This window comes from Mesoplodon densirostris, chromosome 2 (assembly GCF_025265405.1).
Source record: "Mesoplodon densirostris isolate mMesDen1 chromosome 2, mMesDen1 primary haplotype, whole genome shotgun sequence".
In the NCBI taxonomy this organism is placed as follows: Eukaryota; Metazoa; Chordata; class Mammalia; order Artiodactyla; family Ziphiidae; genus Mesoplodon; species Mesoplodon densirostris.
This window is the reverse complement of record NC_082662.1, coordinates 143,229,380-143,252,039: the sequence shown is the minus strand read 5'-3', so window position 1 is coordinate 143,252,039 and position 22,660 is coordinate 143,229,380.

Genomic DNA, 22,660 nt, shown 5'->3' with positions numbered 1-22,660 from the left:
AGGTCTATTTTATCCCTATTTTCAGAAGTTGAACTGAAGCTCAGAGAAGAAACTAATTCACCCAAGGTCACAAAGCCAATAAACAGAAGAGCTCAGGTGCCTACTCAGCTCTACCTGCTCCCAGGGGCCATGATCATTACACTCCCTCACCGGGCCTCAATTTTTTCAAACCTTGCTAAGTTTCAATGACGAACATGTGATCTTGTTCTAAGTGGTTTTCCTTTCATTACTGGTGATGTTGGCTAGTTCTTTGTGTTTGCCAAACCAGACAATTCCTTTTTTGTTAATTACCTGTTGTGGCCTTTCCCATAAATGACTATACAATTTGACAGGTGAATAAAATGTGATCCATGGCTTATTGCCATAGTTAAAGAGAAAAACTCCAGGCACAGTCTCCTTTCTAGAGGTCTTCACAAACATGAAAGTACCTTTAATGGTAGCCAACCTGACTCGGGGAATTTCCTACTATCAAGCCCTTTGACACAAGTGCCTTGTTCTCTCCCTCATTGCTTCTACCTGTCTGAGCCTGGCTACAGATTCTTGAGAGCAACACAGTGCAAGGAAAGACTACCTGGCTATGGGGCTGGGCCCATCCCCTTAAGAGCAGCCTCTCTTCTTTCCTGAAGCAAGAGGGCTTGGAGCAGTTCTCAGGCACGCGCTCATCACCCTGCTTCTAAAGCACTTAACAATACAGTGGCTTCATTTCCACAATTATGTAGACAAATATCACAATGATGAAGATGCCCAACACAGCAAGTTTCAAGCCTACTGGAAACGTTTCTATGTTCCTGCTCCCAGCTCTCCTGTTCACTATGCGGCAGGCGTTCTCTCTGATGTTATTCCGTGCTTTGAATCTGAGGCTTGATGCTCTCGCAGCACACCTGTGAAAACAGTAGTGGCTCTTAGGGTTGTGTACAACTGCTACTTGAGCACCCCTTAAAATCTGTGGGCCTTTGGGCCCAAGGGAGTAACCACGGTGGGGCTTTAGGGAAGAGCGCCCCTCATTTAAAACCTGTGCTAATTTCAATGAGTAATGTTAACAGGGTATCACCAGGATGTGAGATCTCTAAAATCCCACAGAGCATTTATTTATCACCTACTGTGTAAGGTCTTTCAATGCTGGTGCAAGGCCAGCTTAGGGACTTACAGATCCCCTGGTCCCCAGTGGGGATGGGTACAAGCTGATGGGGGGCATCAGTTCACTGGCCCTCTTCCTTCTCTCTCCACAGGTATAAGCACTGCCTTTCAGGGTGGAGATGGGAACTATTTCTGAAATCTGCTTATTTTGCATTTAAAAGGGCAAGAGGGTACTTTATGATCTGCTAGTCAAATCCTGGAAATCGGCCAAAGTTTATTCAGAAGTAAGGGAACTTTCCAGAAGGCTTTACTCTCTGACCCATAAAATGTCCTGTCTTGAGCTCTTATTTCAACTACTTGCTCTTTTTTTTTCCTTCTCTTTTCCCTTTACCACAAATAGGAATAAATGTCTCTAAATGACTACAAATCAAGAAACTTGGGATCTGGTCTCAGCTCACCGTGATTTATGGCATCCTCCTTCGCCTCTCTGGCCTGTTTCCTTATCTCTAAACATGGGTGGTGAACTGGACAGTATGTAAGGCCCCTTTGGCTTTGAAATTGTGAGATATCACCAATCTTTCTTCTTTCTCAACACATTCTTTACAGACTCAAACCCTTCACAGAAATGTCAATAATGAATTTTTTTCCCGGAGTTACATAAGACAATAATATCTCCTCATATGTTAAGAAAAGCATTACCTGCTTCCCTCAGAACACTTAGAATCCAGGCAGAAGCCTTCTAGGGCTTTTGGTTTACTGGTGGAAGCCTTGCATCTCTAATGAATCAAAAAAATATATATATATATATCAAGAAGAATTTATTGTTTCCGATGTTTTGTACAAAGAATCTTTTTTTTCTAGAAAAAGTCACATACTCTGAGAACTGATAAGTTTTTGGTATATCAGGTTGTTTAGTACTTCATAACACAGACTTTAACTTTGCCTTCCTTTATTCAGTAATTAGTAAAAACATCCAAGTTCCGCAGAGTAATATTTTACTTCAGTGATTCACACACAATAGACATGCCAGTGACGAGGGTCACATGATGCCAGCAGCATTCTGTTCTTAAATATCAACTCTTTCTTTTGCTCTCTTATTTGTACTTTTTTATTGCTTGGAACTTTTTTTATGAGCCTGCACCATTTTTATATAAAGAATAAAGTTTTTTAAAAAAACAAGTTGGCGATGAACGAGGACTAGATAATAATTTAGGAAAGTGAAAATGTTCTGTAAGAGGGGTAGAAGGAGAGACAGTCGTGGCTTTTTTCTTTTTTCCTTTTCCCCCAAATTTCTTTCATGATGGTATTTTTTTCAGTAAAGTGAAAAGGTATAGCTCTTTAGGCCTTTGTTTCCTCCCTGTGAAATAGAGTTGTAAAGATTAAATGATTTAATATATGTGAAGTGATGAAAACATCCCCTGGCACATAGTAAGCATTCAATAAACATTAGTCATAATGATTGTGATAATGATAATTGTTATTAATTTCATGTTGCTGTTTCTCCTCATATGTCTGGTTTTCCTTGACGGTCCATTCATATTTAAGATTCAGACCTTATAATCCTCAAATGTCTGCAGTGTCCAGGGTGACCCCTAAGAATGTAAAGATGTGGTATCAGATGATGTTGCTGACCGCTGTTTATCAAGTTCCAGGTCCCATTTCCCATGAATCCACTGAGACTCCTAGACCACCCTGCTCCCATCTGGTAGGCACTCTCATTGCTCCATTTTGAAGATGATAAGTTTGAGGCAAAGAAAGGTTAAGTAACTTGTCTAAGGTCATACAGTATTATCAATGGAACTCTACACTAGACTCCTCTCTACCCTTCAGTTTCTAAAAATAATTTCCCTCCTACAAGAAGTCTTCTTTATTACTCTATCCACTCAGATCACTCATCTGGTCTATATTTCTTTGGCGCTCATATACATGTTCTGTACCTGACTTTATTGACCTGAAATTTTATTTATTCATTCAACAAACATTTGTACTGTGATGCTGAGTACCAGTCCCCATGCTGGCAGTGAGGATTTCTGAAGGGACCACCACACCATCCCTGTCCTGAACAGCTGACCATTGAGCATGGGGATTTTGTTAAGTATTCTGCACTGACTTCCATCTCTCCAATCAGACCATCGGTTGGATCTCACAGAGCTGTTTTCTATTTCTCTTTTTCCCCCTGTTTTATTGAAGTAATTGACACACGTCACTGTGTAAATTTAAAATGTACAACAGGATGGTTTGATTTTCCATTTCTCTTTAATCAACCCATAATACCTACCACTGGGTGTAGATATTTGCCCCCCTCCCAGGGGCTCAGGACCCCTAAACACAACAGGAGCCTCTGACACCTGCCATGCTGCCAGAGGCCTCATGATACTGCCAGAGGCTGAGGGCAAAGGAGTCAGGCACCAAGAACTCCCAGATATACGGGAGCAAGATGGGACTTGCCTCAGACAGGGAAAGGACTGACCGACACCAGCATAGAACAAGAACTAGAAGGAAAATCAAAAGGAGACATTTTTTTTTAATGTAATTTAAAAATATATTTTTATTTATTTATTTATTTATTTTTGGCTGCGTCGGGTCTTAGTGGCAGCACGTGGGATCTTTTGTTGCAGTGCGAGGGGTTCTCTCTAGTTGTGGTGTATGGGCTCCAGAGGGCCTGGGCTCAGTAGTTGCAGCACACGGGCTTAGTTGCCTGTCAGCATGTGGGATCTTAATTCCCTGACCAGGGATTGAACCCGTGTCCCCTGTATTGGAAGGCGGATTCTTAACCCGCGTTCCCTGCATTGAAAGGCGGATTCTTAACCCCTGGACCACCAGAGAAGTCCCAAAAGGAGATGTTCTGACAGCAATATTGAGAAAGACTGACTAGGATGTGATGGAGGGTAGGACAGGACAGGGGGCACCTGGGCATTCACGTGAGTCACAGAGTTACCAGGAGAAAGGAGAGCCCTGGTCTTCACAAGTGTGTCATCAGGACACCCCAAAAGAGCACGTAACTCTAATATTAGAGTCTGGACAATCACCTCCAGGGTGTGTTGTATCAGCAGGTGTGATGGTCTTGGCGCAAGGTGGGGTAGAGAGGGCATGGCCTGCTCTACGACCATTTACTACGGGTCACGCCTTCCCAGCCTAGGCCACCAATGAGGAGTCAGCTACTGCCTCCACCCCTTCCCCTCTACTCCCTGCCCCACCCTCTTAAAGATGTTCTCAACAGTGGTTTAGTGGTACCCGGGCAGGGTCTCTGCAGATGGTGGGAGCTGTGCCAGGCACAAGAGCGCCACATCTGAGGGAGCACTGTTCCCAGCATGGACATCTCTGCACATACACTATATCAATTTCCTGGAAGAAGGAAGCAAAGAGTCTTGAGGTAGAGAGACTTTGAAAATTCCCACGTGCGTGGGCTGTGGGGGTCTGCTTACCAAGAGACACCCCAAATGATTTCCAAGGGTGTCGGAAAAATCCTTTATAAGCACATTCTTTTCTTTAAACCTTTTTAATTACAGAAAATTTCAAACATATACAAAAGTAGACAGTAGTAAAATGAACCTCCACGTACCTGTCACATGCAACTTCTTTTTAATTCTCTTAAATTTAAAAATAGATATGTTAAGTAAAGCATTAGGGTAGAAGTCTGTTGCAAAATCAAATTATAGGATTTCACAGCTCTTAGGCAATCAGATACTCCCTCCCTCTCTTTCCTCCTGCCATAAAGAGGTATAGGTCTTTGATTTCCTTTTCTTCTATAATTTATTGCTCTTACTAACATTCCTAGAGTTCTACTACCGTATGTAAAAGGTAGATATTTTGATTTTCAAACAAAGAGTAATTATGGCCCATCAACATGACTCTGTAGACATCAATAATAATAATTATTATAGGGGTTTCCCTGGTGGTGCAGTGGTTAAGAATCCGCCTGCCAATGCAGGGGACACGGGTTTGAGCCCTGGTCTGGGAAGATCCCACATGCCGCGGAGCAACTAAGCCCATGCGCCACAACTACTGAGCCTGCACTCTAGAGCCTGTGAGCCACAAGTACTGAAGCCCGTGTGCCACAAGAACTGAAGCCTGTGTGCCTAGAGCCTGTGCTCTGCAACAAGAGAAGCCACCACAATGAGAAGCCTGCGCCCCACAACAAAGAGTAGGCCCCGCTCACTGCAACTAGAGAAAGCCCGCGTGCAGCAGCGAAGACCCAATGCAGCCAAAAATTAAATAAATTAATAAATAAATAAATTTATATAAAAAATAATAATTATAATGACTATATAACAGGGAAAAGGTTATCGATTAATGTTAAACACAGTAAACAGTATAAAATTGTATGTACACAGTGATGGCAACTGTGTAAATACATACTGCATATGCACATAAACAAAACCTAGAGAGAAAAAAATTAAATCAGAAAAAATTAAATCAGTTTTTGCGTCAAGTGGCATATTTGTAGCTGATTTATTTTTCATCTTTAAACAATTCCTTTAATGTTGTTGTAATACGATTTTCACTATAAACACCATTTACAATGGCACTAAAAAATATTGGTTTTCATTAAAGCAGTGGCTTAGTGAGAGTAAATGGCACCCATGGGGAAATGGAATATTTCTGCTCCTTTCTCCCCATGCTCAGAGTTAGATTCTGCAAACACAGCTGTTTTTTTTGTTTTTGTTTTTGTTTTTGCGGTACGCGGGCCTCTCACTGCTGTGGCCTCTCCCGTTGTGGAGCACAGGCTCTGGACGCGCAGGCTCAGCGGCCATGGCTCACGGGCCCAGCCGCTCCTAGGCATGTGGGATCCTCCCGGATCCAGGCACGAACCCGCATCCCCTGCATCGGCAGGCAGACTCTCAACCACTGCGTCACCAGGGAAGCCCCAAACACAGCTGTTTTTGCAAAGCATTCACAGCAGAGAGCAAGGGAATGCGTGGTCTCCTCTGCTGCTCCACCCTCTTCAGGACATCCCTGACATTCAAGTCAGAAGAGTATACCCATCCACCTATTACTGATCAGCTGTAGTTATAAATGTGGTAGTTCTGGGTATACCAGTACAATAAACCATGAGTGTCTCACTACAATACTAGCTAACACTTAAATAGCATTTCCTGGGTGTCAGGCCCCACTCTAAGCATTTTACATAAATAAACTCACTTAATCCTACCACCCTATGAGGAAGATGTTTTTATAATGACCATCTTACAGATGAGAAAACTGAGGCATGGAGAGTTTAAGTAGTGTGCCCATGGTCACACAGCTGGTGAGATGGTGGAGCCAGGAGTCAACCCAGGCTATGCAGTCTCGGAGTCCTTCCCCCTCATACCATGCTGTACTGCAGGATGATGGTGTTGCTTTACTAGAAGGGAGTTAGAAATACCATGCCTGAATGTTTAACATCTTGGGCATTGAACGTGCCTCAATTTGGTTGATCTTTCTAACAACTCTAAGAGCTAATCATCACCATTTTATAGATGAGGAAAGAGAGACTTGAGGAGCTAAATTATTTGCCCCAGACTACACAATTAGTGAAAGGAATAGCTGTAATTTAAATCCAGATATTCTGGCTTCAACGTCTATGCTTTTGGGATTTTGTTTTGGAATCTTTCTATTGGGGATATTTATCATTACAAATATATCAAAACATATTTGTAAAAACTGTTTTTGTTCATTGATAAATTATCTAATCATCAATTAATTTCTTGTAGAAGTAGCACTTGCAGCCAGATCTCTTCTTAAGTATTTGAAACAAATGGAAATTATTTTTTTATTAAGATTTCTCCAGGTAGACTATTCTGTGCTAATTCTGGCCTACTTATGTATATCATATTGAATCTGAGAGTGGATTGTGTATGAACTATTATGTCATACTGTATTATGGTTAACTACAAAACACTGGGCTGATATCCAGAGCCAGAAAGAATAATAATCATTTTGTATTCTCATTAAATCATTACTCATCCGAAAATATATTCGGTTTTTGAAAAATAATCTACCTTGACTAAAGCCATTCATGTTTTCCCATAAAGAAATACAAGTTTGTTTGCATATCCACGAGAAGTATATTTTACACTGTAGACCCAAACCTAGCCAGAAATGTCCTAGGCTGATAGCTACAATTACAGGCAATCAAAGGGGTGCTGCAGGGGTTTCCCACCCATTCTTTCTCTTATTCTTCCAGGACTTCTTACTGTTGGATTCTGGGCAGTCAGGAGCAGTGAAGCTCCAGGGGGTGGGAATGAAATTCTCTCCTAAATAAAATGTGTTACATTTTCCAATTACTTTATTTCACTACCAGACATTTTTACCAATGACTTGGCAAACTGGCAGTTGCAACCCTGATTACAGGCAGAAAACACCTTTTGATTTAGAACAGTTTAAAATTGAGTTAGCCCAAATCCCTTTATTGACTAAAATGATTAAGTTAATAAAAGATTTTAAAATAATTTCAGACCCTTACTTCACTGTTTTTACCTCAACCTTGATTTAATAAAACTCTCATCTAAAACATTGTGTTTTTGAATTAATATAAAGCCTTTTAAAATAATCTGCATCACATTAACAAAAGAAAGGTTAAAAACCTTGTGATCATTCTCATTTCTGATTTTGAAAAAAATTCTCTAGCAAACCAGGAATAGAATGGGAACTTCCTTAACTTGATAAAAGGTGTCTTTAGCACCTATACCAAATATCATACTCATATCATACTCAAAGGGAAAATATTAAAAGCATTTTCTTTAGAATAAGAACCAAGGAAAGAATTCCTACTATTATCCCTCTGATTTAATATTGTAATAAAGAGATCTTAGCCAGCACAGTAAAACAAAAAGAAATTAAAGATAATCAAACTGGACTAAAAAGAATCTACAGAAAAATTATTGTAATTGCAAAGAGTTCATTTTTAGAAGATCAATATACAAAATCAACTGCATTTCTATTTATTAGCAACAAACCATTTAAAACATAATTTTAAAAGGATACTATTCCCAATAGCAACAAAAATTAAAAGCCTACCTAACAAAGCTACCTAATAAAGCTAACAAAAGATGAACCTGACCTTCACTGAGAAAATAATAAAATCTTACTGAAGGACATTAAAGAAAATTTCAATAAACGTAAAGAACATGAACAGGGGCTTCCCTGGTGGCACAGTGGTTGAGAGTCCGCCTGCCTTTGCAGGGAACACAGGTTCGTGCCCCGGTCCGGGAAGATCCCACATGCCGCGGAGCGGCTGGGCCCGTGAGCCATGGCCGCTGAGCCTGCGCGTCCGAACAGAATGAAAATCCAGCTCTTTCCAAATTAATTTATAAAGTCAATAAAATGTCAATCAAAATTCCAATCTGAATTTTTTTATGGAACTTGATAAACATTCTAAAATTTATATGGAAGAACAAAGGGACAAGTAAAATAAAGACACCATTTAAAAACAATGGCAAGGTGGGGGAAGGGTTGCTATGGGAATTAAGACATTCTGCTCTCAGCACAGGCTAGATGAATTAATCAGAGTAGAGACCCCATTGTATTAATCATAGTTTTTATTTTCTGTATTTTATGCTTTGACATCTTGGGGCCTTATTAATCCTTGAGAGACTGCCTCTCAAAGGGCTAGCTAATTCCTAAAAATAGTAAAGCAAGCCTTTCATATGCAAACCAAACAATCCAAAACACATACCCAAACACCTTCCTACCTAACTCTCACGCTCCAAGCCATTATTTCTCCTAGTTGGCCAGATATTGGACAACTAGGGACCACACTTATAGCCCAGAGCCCACTGAAATTATTCAAACTAGCTAATCCTAAAATGTTTACCTTGCTTGACCCACTCCTTCCTGCAAACATCACACTAAAGGCATGAGCCCATGCTTTCTTTCACTCCTGCTTCCTGCCTGGCCCTGATACTTCCCCATGTGGCCCTGCATGGCATGATGTGTCTGTTCCTCTTGGGAACTGTAGGTAATAGACTCTTCTTTCAAAGGCAGTTGTCTCCATGTCTATCACCTTACCATACTTGATTAAAACAAATCCTAGGTACATTTTAAAATACCCATGTATGTATAGAAATTTGATATATGACAAGAGTTAACACTGCAGATAAGAAGAGAAAGGACAGACTGCTCAAAAATGGTTTTGGGAACAAGATGAGATAGATGTGCTTCTCCCAGTTCCTTCTGCTAAGTACAGCCAAAAACCTGGATGTTATATACAAAGCAAACATAAAAAGACTCTGAAAGATGGAGAGAAGCAGATGGGCTAGGGACGTTGGGACCTGAGGAATGACATGTGTTGAGTGCTCTGAGTTTTCTTTTTACCTCACAAATCCTGGACTGGGTGCTGGAGAAGCCGTAACCTGGAAACATCAATGGGTTCAGACAAAAAAAGCCCCCAAAAAGCCAAAGGGCAAAGAGAGGGAAAAGGAGCAGCCTAGCAAGACAGAAAACTTTTTGACAGTAACTGCTCTACTTCAGCCAAATGTCACACTCCACCCCCAACATAAAGGCACATGGGAAGCTTGGATTTCCACTTCCATGTGTCAGAAGCCCCCTCCCCAGCTGGGTGGTGTCAGTGGAGGCCATGTGGGAGCCCCTGCAGCAGCCCAGCAATAATAAGGCACACATACACACACCAGGGCATCAGTGGAGGCCCAGTGGGGGAACTGGACTTCTACCCCCACATGAGAGCAAAGAGTTGGCACCCCTCTGCCCCACCAGTGTGGAGTATGAGGAGGTCAGCTAAAGCAAAAGATTTAAATAAGATCTGGAGTCTCATAACTCAAGTGAGAAAAAACAATAACAGATGCCAACACCAAGATGACAAAAATATTAAAATCATCTGACCAGGATTTTAGAGCAACCCTCATAAAATGTTTCAAGGAACAATATGAGACGTGTTTGAAACAAATGAAAAATATTAATTCTCTGCAGATAGTACAATATATACAGAAAAACCAAATGTAAATTTTAAAATTGAAGAAAATTCAACGACCAAAATAAAAAATTTATTTAGATGGGCTTGACAGCAGAATGTACAAAACAGAGGAAAGAATCAATGTACTTGGAGACAGACGTATATAAATCATCCAAACCAAACAAGAGAGAGAAAATAATAGACTAAAAACAAAACAAAAACAGATTCTCAGAGTCTTCAGGGATTAGAAGATCTAACACGTATGTAATCAGAGTCCCTAAAGCAGACGAAGATGGTCAGGATAAAAAAGGTATCTGGAGAAATAATGGCTGACAATGTTCCAAATTTGGCAAAAAGCAGTAATCTACAGATTCAAGAAGCTAAATGAATTCCAAACAGGATAAACCTAAAGAAATCTATGCCAAGACTTGTCATAGACAAACTTCTGAAAACTTTTGTGATCTCAAAGGACATCATCAAGAAAGGCAACATACAGAATGGGAAAAAAAATATTGGCAAATCATATATCTGATAACAGTCTAGTATTCAGAATATATAAAGAACTCTTACAACTCAACAACAAAAAGACAAACTAACTTGTTAAAATATAGCCATATGGGTTGAATAGACGTTTCTGCGAAGGAGATATACAAAAGGGGAGTAAGCACATGAAAAGATGTTCAACATCATTAATCATTAAGGAAATGCAAATCAAAACCACAATGAGATACTACTTTACACCCACCAGGTTGGCTTTTTTTTTTTTTTTTTTTTTTTTTTGCTGTACGCGGGCCTCTCACTGCTGTGGCCTCTCCCGTTGCGGAACACAGGCTCCGGACACACAGGCTCCGCGGCCATGGCTCGCGGGCCCAGCCGCTCCGCGGCATGTGGGATCCTCCGGGATCGGGGCACGAACCCTAGTCCCCTGCATCGGCAGGCGGACTCTCAACCACTGCGCCACCAGGGAAGCCCTAGGTTGGCTTTTAAAAAAAAAAAAAATTTGGGAAGTCTAAGTTCTGCTCGGAGTCTGACGTGGCCGACTTCAGGGAGCTCCGCGACCCGTCCGTACCGAATCACTCCCCTCGAAAATATGAATGGACAAAGAAGATGTGTACATATATACAAAGGAATATTACTCCGCCTTAAAAAGAATGAAATAATGCCATTTGCAGCAACGTGGATGGACGTGGAGATTCTTTTCCACTTTGGATAGTGGTTAAGAAAGGAATTTTTTAAAAGATCACTTCTACTAATTCTGTGGGCATAACAGTTTTGTCATGCTAGATAATAGAAACCTCTAAGTAAAGCACTTCCTTGGCTCTTTACAACAAACCAGTTAAATTGGCAGTGTAATTCCTAATTTAGAAGAGAAAGAAGAAGGAAGACCTAGTAAAAATAACTTGTATGAATGCACATAGTTAAATAGCAGTGAAGGTGGTAGGGGTCAAAATTTCTACCCAGGGATTCTGACTCCTGTTATGGGTTGAATTGGGTCTTCCCCCAAAGTTATGTTGAAGTCTTACTCCCAGGACTTCAGGCTGTGACTCTCTCAAGAAATAGGGTGGTTGAAGATGTAATTGGTTAAGACGAAGTCCTACTATAGTAGGATGAGCCTTCTTCAACCCAGCATGACTGGTGTCCTCATAAAAAGAGGGTAGAGACACACAAGGACAAAGTGTCTCTGTGACAAGATATTGGAATGATGCATCCTCAAGCAGGGAACTTCAGGGATGGCAGGAAACACCAGAAGCCAGAAGAAGCAAAGATGGAGTCACCTTCTACAGGTTTCAGAGGAAGCAGGGGGCTGTCGACACGTTGATTTCAGAGTTTTGGCCTCCAGAGCTGTGTGGTTTTCCAAAGGACATGATATTTAATCCAAAACCTTAAGAAAGAATAAGGATGTTCCAGGTGAAGTAAGTTTAAAGTCAGATTACTGTTTTATTTCTGTTGTTGGAGATGAAGTTGGTAGTGATGGTGGTGTTTGAATAACAGTAAGCTCAATATGGTTTCCTTAAATTATGGAGTGTATTCTAGGGAGACATGTGAGAATAAGTAAACAAGGATCTCAGCCATATGGCTGAGGCTGGAGAGAACCTAGGCAAAGCCAAACATCCAGGCAGAGGAGGAGCGGGAACCAAGCAAAACTAAGGCCCCTGAGGTTGGACAAGGGAGGTCATTTAACATTCAAAGCAGATCTAGGAATCTTGGAAGCAAAACTTCTGAGGTTTCACTTTAGTTTTCTACCATTAATTCAAATCTGCCTCTGTGTCCACTTACTTTTCTGTTATTAATTTGCTAATTTCTCCCCATATTTTCTAGCACAAACTCCAAGAAGGGAATCAGATTGGCTCACCTCATAATCATCATTTACATTTGGGCAGTATTTTTCCCACCAAGCCATGTCATAGGCTACTGGTCATCCTGTTCCATCTTTCCAAGTCTGTCCCTCAGGAAGAGATAACAGGTGGGACAATCTTAGGAGAGGCTGTATAGGGACATTTGTAATAACAGTTGTGAAGGGCTTTCCAAAGGACATTTGTAATAACAGTTGTGAAGGGCTTTCCATGTCTATCTAAGGAATTCTAATTTTATTATTTGGATTGCAATTAAAAGATGCTTTTACACAGGGGAAAAAAAAGCTGGAGTGGAATAAGAAATGTTGGCAAGGATATGAGAAATTAGAATCCTCATATATAGGTAGTAGGAATGTAAAATGCTGCAGCCACTGTGGAAAACAACTAGCCATTACTAAAAAAGTTAAACATAGAATTACCATAAGACCTAGCAATTCCACTCTTAGGTATATATCCAAAAGAACTGAAAACACGTACTCAAATATTTGTATGTGAATGTTCAAGGTAGCACTATTCCCAATATCCAAGAGGTGGAAAGAATCCACATGTCCATCAATGAATGAATGAATAGCAAATTGTGGTATATCCATACAATGAACTGTTAGTCATAAAAAGATACAGATACATGCTGCAACATGGATGAACCTTGAAAATCTTAAGCTAAGTGAAAGAAGTCAGTCATAAAACATCACATACTGAATGATTCTATTCAAATGAAAAATCCAAAAGTAAATTCATTGAAATAGAAAATAGATTAGTAGTTGCCAGAAGGGAATTGGGGAATAACTGCTTAATGGGTACTGAGTTTTATTTTGGGGTGATGAAAATGTTTTGAAACTAGATAGAGGTAGTAGTTTCACAGCATTATGAATGTCCTAAATGCCACTAAAGTGTTCATTTTAAAATAGTAAATTTTATGTTAAGTGAATTTAATTTCAATTAAAATTTTTTCTGATTCCTGTCATTGTACTGTGAATGCCCTTATGTCTTTTGTCTAAGGAAATACATACTAAAGTTTTGGGGAGGGAGTAAAAGGTCATGATGTCTACGGTTTAGTCTGGGAAAAAATAATAGATAAAATTGTGAAACAAACGTGGTAAAAAGTTAAGACTTGGTAAACCTAGGTTAAGCCCACACAGGAACTTTTTGTTGGAAACGTTCTGTAAGTTTGAAGTCATTTTTTAAAATTACATTAAAAAAAAAAAAAAAGACACCAAAGGGGAGTTCCCTGGTGGTCTAGTGGTTAGGATTCTAGGCTCTCAATGCAAAAAAAAAAAGAAAAGCCACCAAGAAAAGAGTGAAAAGATAAGCCCACTGGTGGGGGATGTTAGTAATGGGAGAGGCTATGCATATGTGGGGGGCAGGGGTTATATGGGAAATCTCTGTACCTTCCTCTCCATTTTGCTATGAACCTAAGACTACTGCAAAAAATCTTTTTCTCAAAAAAAAAAAATCCCAAGCTACTAGAAGATATGTTCTACACTTAATGACTAACAAAGGATTAGTATCCAAAATATATAGAGCTCTTATAAATTAACAAGAAAAGGGTAAACAATAGAAAAATGGGCAAGAGAAATGAACAGGCATTTCACAGATGAGAAAACACAAATGACCAACAAACACGTGAAAAGATGCTCAACTTATTAATAATAAGAAAAATACAAATTATAATCATAATGAACTACCATCTTCCAACCACTACATTGACAAAAATGAAATCTGGCAATACTAAAGTTTGAAGAAGATTTAGAACAATGGAGCTCTTAATATGTTGCTGGTAGGAACATAAAATGCTGCAGCTTCTTTGCAGAGCAATTTAGCATGCTGTGTTAAGTTGAAGAGAGATATATCCTTTGATTCTACTACCCTAAGTGGAGCAGTTCCACTCCTAGATCATTCATTCAATCAGAAAAAGGTTTCTTGTACATTTACACAATGGATCATTTGTCACAATGTTTGTAGCAGCATTGCTTGTATTAGAAAAACTTGGAAATGATCCAGATGTCCAATAAATAAAGAATGGAGAGATATATTTTCATAATAAGTATATAGCAGTAAAAATGAATGAACTAGAGCTACAAATATGGGATGAAGCTCACAACATAATACTGAATGATAAAGGAAAGTTACAGAAGAATACTTATATTACATTATAATTTAAATAAAATCCATAATCATGAGAAACTAATGTCTGTGGATACTACAAAGAAAAGGAAAAGAAAGAAAACTAGAAAATTGAGGTCAGTGGTTACCTTGGGGGAAAGGAAAGAAGGGAATATGATCAGGGAGGGATACATTGGGGTCTTCAACTGAATTAGCAATGATTTTTTTTTTAAATCTCTGGAGTGGGACTCTAACTACTCATTATGTGATTCTTTATAAATTTTTAGATGCGTAAGATATGTTATAATAAAATGTCAAAAAAAGTTCTCCAGGTTTGAGAATTTTTTTTGTCCACTTGGGAAAATTCCGGGTACCCATATGCATATGTGTCGGCCCATTTTAGCTCTCATGATGTCTGTAGCATGGTTTAATGTGTGAATGGAAGGGTCACCAACAAGTGCCTCGCAAGGATTTTCTTTGCAAAGCAATCATCAGAAAGAAAGCCTTTGCTTCCATGGGTGAACAGATGTTCTAGAGTCCTTCTGCGATATTAAAAAAAGGGACACTGGGGGGAGCTGTTTCACTACTCAGGTGCGTGGTTGTTTTTCCGCCCCTTTGGCAGCTTGATATACTGGAAAGGGCAATAGAATGGAAACTGGGAGACTGGAATTCTATTCCAATTTTTCTTCTAACTCTCTGTGCTTTGGGCAAGTCATATGCCCTCTCTGCTTGTTTCCTCATCTATAAAATGAACCATATAGCCTCCTCCAAGAAGCCTTTCGGATAGTAAATTCCATAATCAATAATTATCTATAGTAAATCATGCCTGGACTCATGAATTGGGATGAATAGTGCCTGGTGCTCACAAAGCCCCAACAAGTCCCAAGAGATTAAAATAACTCAGGGATCCTCATGTGAGAGGTACAACAGGAAAATCCTGTCCCTAAAATGGATACATATATCTATACTCATAATGCTAATTATAAATTAGCTGAAGTCAGTATGGTTATATTCTTAGATGAAAGGGAAAGGAAAGTTGCGTTTCCTAAACAAATTCATATTTTTCCTACAGAAAAAGACCACCACTGCTCATAATTTGGTTTTATGAAAATAAATAAGTTTACCTTTAGTATCATCTTAGACTCATTGTAATCAGAGTTTGGTTTCACTATCTCTTCCTGCTGCTCCTGTATTTTAAAACTGGGTTCTACTACGCAGAAAGGATCAGCATGTAATCAATAATATAAAAGTATATTGATCATTAGGCATATTTAAGCATATCTACCAGGAGGTCAGTATTTTTACAAGAGGAGTTTTAAATTACATTCCTTGTAAGGATGGCATTTAGCTCCCATTACCACATGTCATAGATAAGAACAAAGGGCTTATTAAGTAGTTATAGAATATGTAATTTACTCTTCACTTTGATCCAACTGTAATATATAACTACTACTGGGAATAAGGATGTTTTTCAATTAATTAAGAAACTATTGTAGAGATATTTAACCTGATCAGGTCTCCTAAAATCTTTACATGCAACTCAAACCACACATTTAATGGTAGTCTTAATGGTAGTATATTCCCTTGGTACATTGGGCCTTCCGATTGCAGCACTTGAGGTAGGCCCTGCACATGATAATTATAGGCCTACAAGGTATATTATCAGCAACAATAGCAACTGAGACACAGAGAGTAAAAATCCTATTAAAGTCCTGGCACAAAGACAATGAAACAGACCTCAGAACTGGAAACGAAAAAGAGACATGAAGCTTTCTTTCTCTTCCTTTTCCTTCCCTGGAATGTCAGTGTGTCCTGCACTGGAAATGTGGCAGAGGGGACATGGACTCAGAGTGTCAGCATGCCTGGAGGACAATGAAATGGGGTAGGGAGCTATGGATATGGAGGGTACTTTGGGGTGCCTGGTGGTTGAAGAACAAGAGCAGTAGGGGAGAGGACCGCATGGAGGCTTTAGTGTGCCCTGTGTCCAAGGAGGACAGTAAGGGGAGGGCCACATAGAGGTGCTGGCACGTCCAGGGGTCAAGGAAGTGATGATGGGGACCATGCAGAGGAGGAGCAGGCTACTATGATTGTGAGATTGGTTACACTGAGAAAAGTAGAAAATTGAGCAAAGATGTAAACATATTGAGGATAATGGAAGGCAGGTTCCTCACTGTCAGAGAAGTGACTTACAAAAACACAGAAAGGGGAAAGGTTAGAAAGAACACTGCAACACTGGATTGTAACTGGAGGTCAATATGGACACATGGTTTAAAACTACATAGAGAGAGAGATATAAAAATAGTGATAGAGGGGCTTCCCTGGTGGCGCAGTGGTTGGGAGTCCGCCTGCTGGTTCAGGGGATGCGGGTTCGTGCCCCGGTCCAGGAGGATCCTACATGCCGTGGAGCGGCTGGGCCCGTGAGCCATGGCCACTGAGCCTGCGTGTCTGGAGCCTGTGCTCCGCGACGGGAGAGGCCACAACAGTGAGAGGCTCCACGTACCGCAAAAAAAAAAAAAAAAAAAAAAAAAAAAAAAAAAAATAGTGATAGATGCATATGTGTATGTGTACATATACACAAACATTTATTTTCTAGCTCTGTCCACTGAGAAGGCCTAGAAGCAACCACTCTCCAGCAACCAGGAGCTCACTGAAGGCCTAGATCTTGGTTTCTGAATTGATATCCTGCAGTAAAAGGAACCAGCGTTCCTGGGGCAGAAAAAGCACAAGATGGGTCTGAAACATCTTGTTGGGCCAGAAATTAAGGAAATGCTCAAGGAATGATGAGGACACGTCAAAAGGACACAGTATCCATCTTTTTTTTTTTTTTTTTTTTTGCCGCATGGCATGTGGCATCTTAGTTCCCTGACCAGGAATTGAACCCACGCACCCTGCAGTGGAAGCATGGAGTCTTCACCACTGGACTGCCAGGGCTCCCACTAGCCAAATCTGGGACAAATTGAGCATTAGGATAAATAATCATATCAACGGATACAACCACTGAAATGAAGAGTCAATGAACTCATACTAGTATGAATGAATGAATGAACGGACATATGAACAAACCAACCAACCAATCAACCAACAAATAAATAAATAAATGAGGGTGAAGGGAAAGTCTTCCTCACAGTAGAATACCAACTAATAAATTTAGAAGAAATAATAGAAATAGAAACTTCCAATGGGCCATCTTGATGATGGAAGTTGAATTAGGCAGTCACTTATGGGTACTGGGCTAATGGATAAGGTGTGATGAGGTGTCATTTCAGAATATCTCCCCACAAAATACTGTTCAATTCCAAAGGGGAAAATGATGGCTTTATGGAGGAATCTGAGAGACACCAACTTTTCCAGGTGATTAAGGCTGGCATTACCAGCGGTGGAACAGAATGAGAAGAGCACAGCATCATTTCTGAGGAATTCCTGTCTGGATGCATGGCCTCTATGAAGAGTCAAAAAAAAAATTCAGAAAAATCACCTGCAGAATGAAAGGTCTATGCTTTTTAAAACAGTCAAGGGCATTCGACAGGGAAAGACTGAGGCACTGTTGTCCCAGACTGAAGGAGGCTGAAAAGACCTGACAACTAAAGGCAACACATGTTCCTGGATTGGCCTTGGACCAGAAAGCAAAAGATATTATTGGAACAGTTGATGAAATCTGAATGGGGTCTGAACATTGGATGTTAGCATTGAATCAATGTAAATTTCATTATTTGGAGTGTTATACGGTGGTTATGTGGGAAAGTATCCTTTGGGGGTAGCAGAATACATGCTGAAAGGCTGAGGGGCTTCATGTCTACAGTTTTCTCTCAGTGGTTCAGAAAGACATAATGGTAGGGTACCTGCATGCATGCACACACACACAAACACACACATACTAAGGACCTACTGTATAGCACAGGGAACTATACTCAATATTTTGTAATAAGCTATAAGGGAAAAGAAGCTGTAAAAGAATATATATATATATGTATAACTGAATCACTGTGCTGTACACCTGAAACTAACACAACATTGTAAATCAACTATAGTTCAATAAAAAAAAAAAGTGTGGTAAAAGATAACAATTAGATTATCTGGGATATGGGAATTCTATGTACTATTCTGGCAACTTTCCCTAAGTTTGAACTTATCTCAAAATAAATTATTCAAAAAAATGTTTAAAGGGGCACGGGATGGATTTAAACCTAAGATTGAGAAGAAGGAATCCTATATACTGGGAGGGCACATATGAGTTTTTTTAAAAGCTTGGTCTGCCTCATTCAACACACAGCGCTCACAGAGAACAATCTTTAGTTATATCTGTACATTTAACTATATAAATATATCTGTAGGCACCTGTAAATCACATTCTATGGCACTTGGGAGTTCAATACTAAAGATTCAATTTCCATTATATTATTTTTCACTAAGTAGATTGCTTTGTTTTGCAGATAATTAAAGATCATGCTTTTTATATAAAAATAATATTAATGATAGAACAATACTTATTGCACTTATATAACTCGTATTATATGTCATCACTACTCTATTTTACATATGTCTACTGAATGCTCACAACACTCTATGAAGTCGAGACTATTATTAGCCATATTTATAGATGACGAAACTAAGACACAGAGGGGGCAAGTGTCTTGTCAAAGTTAGTGGCAGAACTGGGATTTGAACCCAGGCAGTCAGACTCTAGAGTCCATATTTTTGATACACATATTCTTTGTTTACAGAGCTCCATTTAAATTTCTTCAGGACAGAAACTACAGCTCCTTTTGCTCCTATTTTCTTCCTGAAGAAGGTCTAGCATAACGCCCTGTACACAATAAATAGTTGTTAACTCACAGGCTGAGATCCAGGGGTGGAAGCTCTGCTACAACCATTCCCTGGATGGTCATCAATTTGTGATGACCTAAGTATTGTCTCTCAAGGGAATACATCAAGGTATGTCCAGGAGATGCCACAGACTAGGAAGTGAGAAAGTGAGATCTTCAACATCAGTGTAGGGTAAAGTTTCCTTTCAGTTTGGCCAACAGGGACTGAGTAACTCCCTCTCCCCCCATATTCCTGGCGTTGAATTAAACATAGAGGATTCAGACATAGGTTTTTACCCTCAAAAGTTTACAGCCTAGAGCAAAAGCTCCTGGGCAGAGGGTGGAAGTAGGGGTTGATTGAAAAGGCAGATTCTTAGAACCAGACCCACAGAATCCATTTTGAGAAACTCCTAGTGGAATGTAGTATAGGACAGGTGGCAAGATGAGAAGAAGGCATTCCAGGATGGGAGAACAGAATGAACGGAGATTCTGGCAGGAAACAGCATGCTCTGTCTGGGAGAGGATAAGGAAACACCCAGATGGGACCAGGAGCGCACAACTCCCTGGGTCAGCTGCCCTCTGGGTGTTGCGTGCATCATCCAGAGTCCCTTCTGGTTAGTCTCCCCTTTCATTCTCAAAAGCATCCTGTTTGGGATGATAAATTATATGGTCACCCTACTTAAACCCCACTTTATGCAACCTCGATGTTGTAGATTATTTTGCCCCCCTACTGCCCCCAAACCCTATTTTTTTCCTCTTTGGGGGAAGGGGACTTAGAACCTGAGTTATACACATTGGCTTAACTCTCTCCTCCATCAGTGGAAACATAAGCTGTGTCTAGAGTCTATCTGATGAAAAAAAAAAACAATTAAAAAAAATAATGACCTGGCTTTCTGGTGGTCTTAATCATCAAATCAAATGGCCCATATATATGACTTGATAAAACACACAGAGTATGAAAAAGTGTCCAGAAATCGACATAATCCAAATCTCAAAGTGGTTTGTAGTCCACTAGAAACCTACTAAAATGAGAGGAAAATGTGTGTTCATTGGTGTTTCAAAGAAATGCATATACTACCTTTGCAGGTACTTAGAGGACTGTTAGGTACAGACCACTGCTTTTAAGTAATTAAAGTCTATGGTGTTCGACAAGTGTCTCAATAAACACATGTTCTACCACCTTTTACATGGAAATTTAAGTGCTTATTTACATTTACTTTCAGATTTAAAGTTGAACAGCTGTCTTGGGGCCCTTCCGAGAATCAAAATGGCTTATATAAATCCTTCAGATCAAAACATTTTATGCCATTACAAACTTTCTATTAAATTCTATTGCCAATTCAAAATATTGATGTGGTTTTATTTCGGGTTTATGTAAAGCAAAGACTGAAGGGCACTGGTCCCACCTGATGCATTTTTAAATGCTCAGGCTGCTGTTTCTCCTGTAAATGTCTTTGCAGGAACTATACAAAAGGGTTTTCTGTGGAAACGAGGTTTGATGAATGGAAAGGATTCCTTTAATGAGCCATTTACAAGATTTAAAAAATCCTTTTAGAAAATTTATAAGATATCTGAATTCCTTCATCTAATTTGAATTATGTTTAAATGGGAAGTTAAAGCTACAGCGTACTGCAGGAGTGTTTACTTGGGGGCTCCTTTTCATTTGGTATTTAAACTCAGCAAGTAGTTTAAATACTGGATCACATTTGTAAACTTAACCTGTTTGTCACTAGAGTGTTTGATGAGGTGAGCTTTGGGACCCTACTATGTGCAAGAGTACGTGACAGCCAATGAAGGGAATGAAAGGCAACTGTAAAGGGAGGCACAGGATTGGCCTTTGAGACATTCCTTAAATGATCACAGTATTTTAACAGGAAGAAAAATGGGGAGGGGGTGGGAAAATGAAAGGAATTCCAGGAATAGAGGACAGTTGAGGCAAAGGCACATGGGAAGAAAGTGTGAGAGGTGCAGAAACAAGTAATTATGGTTTGGATCTGACGATGAGGGAGATAAAGTTACAGGAGACATTGGTGTCTCCTCCTGGTGCATAGTAAGTTTGCCTCTTGTTGTAAAGTCTCCAGGCAAATTAATAATGTGATTCAATCTCTGCTGATAGATTTGAACCTGAATTGGGAAAAGTTGGAGGAAGAGGCCAGTTAGGAGGATTTTGCAATTGTTCAAAAAAAATTTTTTTTAAGTAGCTGAATGCAAGCTAAGATAGCAGCAGTGGGAAGAGAAGGAGGGATAATTTTTTAAAAACTCATAATTCTAATCCATGGGACTTGGCGATTGTTTATACCTAAGGAGCTGAGGGGCGTGGAATCCCAAGACAACTCAGAGGCTTTGAGCCTGGACAGTGGGAAGGCAGTAAACCATCAGGATAAACAGAGGCCACAAATGCAGGTTGGGGTGAGTGAAAATGAGCTTGATCCTGGATACCCTGAATGTGAAGTGCTGGAATATAACCACAGGGGGAAGTATAAATACATATATCTAATCTTTGAAATGTTCATGATGACAAACATTGGTTGGGTGAATGCAGGAAGGAGGGAAAGCAGGAGGGGAAGAGAAGGAGAAGGAAGGAGCTCTCCAGGACAGAAAACAACTGGATATGCAGGCCTACGCCTAGGAGGGGTGTCCTGTGTGGAGTCATGACATAGAGGCGGGAAGTGAGGAGACAGCAAGGGAAACGATGCAGAGCGGAAGGGAAGAGGGCTGAAGACAGACCTCAGGCACAAGCTTCTTTAGGGGCCAAAAGACAAAGACTCAGAACAGGAAGAGGGTAGAACCAAGAACCTAGAGAGCACAGAGCTGCCAAAATCAAAGAAAGCAGGTGTCTCTAAATAAGGAGGGACAGTGGTCAGAAGACTGAGAAAGAGTCCCTAGAGTTGATGACCTGGAGTTTATTATGTGAGCTAATGATGTGCCAGGTCCAAGGCTAAGAGCGTTACCAGCCTTTCCCTTCCCAGCCACCCTGTAAGCGGGCGCTGCTATTAAGCGCTGCACTAGGGGAGGCTTAGATCTGTTAAGGTCGCACAACTAGCAAGTGGAAGGGCAGGGTCTCTAAGCCAGCTGGGCTTACCCAAACCTGTTACTCTCACACACCTGGCCTTGTGCTTCAATGACCGCAGTGTCCGGGAGAGAGAGAGAGAGGGAAGGGAACAGGAACGCACAGTTATTCCATGCTCACTGTGGGTCTATGTGAGACCACGGGTGGCAAAAGGAGAGAGAGGGGACAACAGCTAGAGGGGAGAGAGGGTGGCTATCTCAGGGTGAGGAGATGGCGCAGGAGGACACTGTGACTCTGGGTCCTATCTAGAATGTGGAAATAGTTTCAGAAAACAGAAACCTTCATTGAAATGAGCTGTTTTAAACTAGGATTTTACCATTGTAACAGAATGTAGTGACTCTCTATTTCCCTTCTTAATACACAT